Consider the following 5,013-nt stretch of genomic DNA (forward strand, 5'->3'; position numbering starts at 1 on the left):
GGCAGATTGGGCTGATAAGTGTTGTTGCAAATCATTGGCTCTGGGTCTTCTAGTGCTTTTTTGTGTCCTGACAAATTTAGAGACCAAACTTCTGCTTAAGCTAAATTGAAAACGGTCATTTACTTTTTTTTTAATCGTCATGTATTTTTAGAATGACAGACCATTAGAACCAGAGGGAGGGTTGAACAAAATCTACTTCAGTTTCATTGCTTTACAGATGAGAAGACTAAGGTTGAGGGACACTAAGTGATTTCCCAAAGATTGCATAACTTACTGTCAGAGCCAAACTTGCTGATTTTTTTTTTCACCATAACACATCTCAGTCAGGAAGAAACAAACCTTCCAGAAAAATTATCTTGCCCTTTTTTTGTCCCTTCTATGCTTGTCTTCTGCTTGGAATCACCAGTGTTTATGAACAAATCATATTCTATGGGTTCCTAGGAATGTGGAAATGAGAGAAGTTAGATTGCCCTCTTGAGAGTTGATTATGATATTAACTAGCATTGGCCTTCTTACCTACTGAAAAATTTCCTTGAGCTGTTGGAAAGTATCCTTTGCTTTGGTGGTCAAACTATTAATGTGGGCTGTATTAATAGACATGTAAGTCACCTGCTAATGTTGTGACATTGGCCAATGACATTAACATATCTAGAGAGATAAAAGGATTTCAGCATAAGAGCTTGAACTGCAAATATTAAAGAGGAAGAGAGGAGCCAATGTAGGAGTTGACCAGTATCCTGCTCAGAGCAGAGGAGAGGGAAGCCTCTCAGCTGGGATGTTGAGAATTTCATTCCCATTGTCAAGGCTCTCCCTTACTAAAAGGGTGCTCCTTTTTTGAATTTTCTTGGCTTCCTGGTTTTCTTCTAACCTCACAGGCCACTCATTCTGTCTTCTACTTGCTCCTTCCTGCTCTCCCATCTGACTTCTACATGGTAGAGTCATTGACATGTATTTGTCTTCTCACTCAATACTTTGTCCCAGGGTGATTTCATTCATGCTGATGAATCCCCAGATTTATAGTTCTGTCCCAGATCTCTTTTCTGACTCAAATTATCTATCTATCTATCTATCTATCTATCTATCTATCTATCTATCTCATCTATCTCCAACTAGATGTCACAGGATTGTCACAAATACATGTGTAAAATTCTGTCTATCATCACCATTGTCATCATTTATCTCCAACTAGAAATCACAAGATTGTCATAAATACAAGAGGTCTAAAATTGTATTCATGATCTCTTTACCTATCCTCCCCAATCCGGTTCACCTTTGCATTTCCCCAATTCAGAAAATGACACCTCCACTGACTGGCTGCTAAAACCATAAATTTGGTGGTCGTCCTTGAAATCTCCCTCTTCCACCTCTTTCAACCCATCACAAAGTTATATTTTTATTTGTTATATATTTCTTTGAAGCCAACAGCTACACTTTGTCTTCACTACCACAGCACTGATTTTATACCACAATTTTCTTTACCTGCAGGATTAGGATAATCTCCTAGTCTCCCTCATTCATTCATTCATTCATTCTACTTTAATCCATGTAGCAAGTGATCATTTAAAAATGGACTGGATCATGCCACTTCCCTGCTTAGAACACACTAATGCCCATCACTTCCCTCTTCATCTTCAGCTTGAATCTTTCTCCCTTCTCTGTACACTCCAGCTCCAATGGCTGCCTTCCTCCTAAGGGTTGAGGGTTTCCTGCCCCAGATTCTTTACACATTTTATTCTCTCTGCTTGGAATTCTTTTCCTCCCACAACCTTTCTCTTCCCCACCTCTCCCAACTTCTATTAATTCTTCAGACTATTTTTAAGTGTCATAGAGACAAAAAGTAGAATGGCAGTTGTCAGGGGGTGGGGGGAAGGGACTGAATGGGGAGTTCTTCTTTAATGGCTATAGAGTTTGTTTCATAAGATGACAATATTAATGGAGAAGGATGCTGGTGATGGTTGTACAACATATTGAAGGTACTTAATACACCTGAACTGTATGCTTCAAAATGGTTAAGATGATGAATTTTGTTATGTGTTTGATTACAGTAAAAAAAAATGATTTTCAGATGACAACTCAGACTCATGTACCTTTTCATTCATGTGTATCAGTCTCTGAGGTCCTGAGAACAGTGAACCTGTGGGCCCTCAGACTTGGGGTCAGGCCCTGGGTCACATTAATTCACTAATAAATATAACCCATGAGGCTTTGTTAGAGATAGCCTTGCAAACCTTTTTCCTTAGTGATGCTTGGCAGCCTTATGATTTAAGCTTATCTTTTTGAGGGGGAATATCTGTGCTGAGTAATTCAGGAAGTATTGCCAAATTTTTGCCAGTTATTAAAGATAGCAGTTTCCAAATACAGTTATCATCTGCATGAGCCACTAAAGAGATTAGCCAGGCTAGGCTAATTTCAGGACTTCTAAAATGTTCAGTTAGGTCCTTCCCAGCAACTGGATTTTATAAGCTTGGGAAGTGCTATTGACAGTATACTAATGGACCCAGAACCAATTGGACAGAAGTACTACAGAATTGAAGGATTCTTAATAATAAATCTTAGCAATAAATGTATTATCCTTCTACATGCCAGGGACTATGTTTTTATACACGTATTGTTTCATTCTGTTCTCATCACAACTCTGCAAAGCATGGCTATGGGTTATCGACCCCATCGTACAGATTAGGAAAACGTATCTTTTTCTTTAAGTTTATTTATTTATTTTGAGAGAGAAGGGGAGATGGGAAGAGAGAGGAGGAGAGAGAGAATCCCATGCAGGCTCCACATTGTCAGTGCGAAGCCCAGCACAGGCCCCATCTCATGAACTGTGAGATCATGACCTGAGCTGAGATCAAGAGTTGGGTGCTCAACTCTCTGAGCCACCCAGGTGCCCCAGGAAAACATAGCTTAAAAAGATTTTAGCACAGTTAGTAAGCGTTGAGCTGGGATGTGAACCTGAATCCACCCAACTCCAATGCTTAAGTTCATAAGCACTACATGAAATTGCCTTCCCCTGACTTGATCATGCAGCAAGCTGCTGTTGTATTAACTGCTTTGTTTAGTAATCCCTATCTTCTAAGTCTGATTTTTGTCATGATAATTAATAATACCAAAGGGTCATTAATATATATGCTTGGGCATCATTAATTTATTCAACAAAGACTTTTCTGAGCACCTTCTATCTACCAGTTATTATGTAGATTCTAAGGAATGCAGATGATGAGATACAGTCCCTTCTCCCCCAGAAGCTTGCCGTTTTGTGGGAAGCAGCAGATAACCACATATGCACAATACGATATGAGCAATGCTAGAATAGGAGGACAGAGTCTGAGGCATCAAAAAGGGATGTCACAGAAATGTAATGTGATCCAACTCTTGAAGAGCAGAGATCTTCCAGGCAGATAGGCAGGAGGAGAAACAAAAGGGTAGAGAAAAACACTGTGCAAAATTTTGGGAGGCTTCTATACTTCAATATTAAAGGAATGCCTGTCACAGTGGGGTGGGGGTAGCATTTCAAGGAGCCAATTGGAAGAAATCACAGGCAAGGGGCCAGACCATATCAGATGTTTATTCTATTCAGAGCTCTTTTGAATAGGAATAGAAACCAAGTCAAACTAGCTGCAGGCATGAAGTTTGACCTTTTAGGCTCCAGTGCCTTCTCCCAAATGCCTGTGGTCTTGTGTCTCTTAATTCACGTTCTCAAGAAAGAGAATCTGATCAGTCACTGACCAAACGCCTGAGTCAGGTGTCTGTCCCTCCCCTGCCTGGTAGGATGACCCAGGTGTGTGTGTGTGTGTGTGTGTGTGTGTGTGTGTGTGTGTGTGTGTTTGGATGTGGATATGGGAAGCTTGCACTGGAGGTTTTCAAGTTTGGGATCCCATGGTAGGGTGGTTTAGGATAATGTCTCAGGAACAACGGATAGGAAGTTTTCCCTAGGAAGCCTGTGAGTGAGAAAGGCAATAAAGTCAATCTACCACAACATTGTGGGCCTGGGGAAAAGTCTGTATTCTTTAGTAGAAATTTACAGAAATCGAGAGAAAAATCATCCATTAGAACCACAGGGATATCACTTAAGGCAACTCTCATTCATGGCCCCAAAACATAACCATGATAAGGCTGAAATAATTCGGGTTTTTTTGCATTGCTACTGACTTTGAATTATTTAAAATTTAGTATGTATAGGAATCATCTCACAAATAAAATTCTACATCTTATCCTTAAGTGTCACGGAGAAGGATGGCTGTACTGAGCAGAGCCACTAGACAAAAGGAGACTTGAGTCCCTAACTGACTGCATGAAAACAGAGGACATACCCTCCTCATTAACATAGGACAATAATGTAAATGAGAAATTTTTATCAGGCAAATAAGATTTGGAGGTAGTTGGTGCAATTAGTGTAACTGGCTTAGAAAATGCAAACAGAAATGGTGTGTATCTTTTCTAGGCTTGGCCTGTCCATGAGTCTCCCAACTCTGGATAGAACAGAGCCTACCCACTCGCTAGGTCTGGGTTCTTGAGCAACTGTGTGCAAAAGAGTTTCTGCTCATTTATTCACAGCACAGTACTGTTATGTGAGCAAGAAATGAGTTTCTATTATGTTATTATTATACATTTGGGGGTTTATTGTTATAGCTATTAGCTTACCCTAAGAGGCAACCACCCATTCTGGATAATTGCTATCTTTAATTTTAGATCTGCTTGAAGGTGAAGAAATAAAGAAATGATGTTCATAAAAAGATATGAAAAAAGTCTAAAGTGAGTTTTCAAAAACATTTGTGTATAACCATTTTATTTGAAGTAAGCTTTTGTACCATGCTCTCAAATTCTGTTTGGGAAAAGTCTCAAAAGGCTGCCATATTTTTTTCTATTTTCCATAAGATTAAAATCAGTGTTAGTAGCAGATGTTGTTATTCTCTGATATTTTCTATTTCATATGTATTACTGAATTTCTCTAAAGTTTCATAAAAAAAATCTTTTCCTTTTAGACTTTCCTTATAGCCATAGAGTTGAAGACAGCTC

Source organism: Panthera tigris, chromosome B4 (assembly GCF_018350195.1).
Source record: "Panthera tigris isolate Pti1 chromosome B4, P.tigris_Pti1_mat1.1, whole genome shotgun sequence".
In the NCBI taxonomy this organism is placed as follows: domain Eukaryota; kingdom Metazoa; phylum Chordata; class Mammalia; order Carnivora; family Felidae; genus Panthera; species Panthera tigris.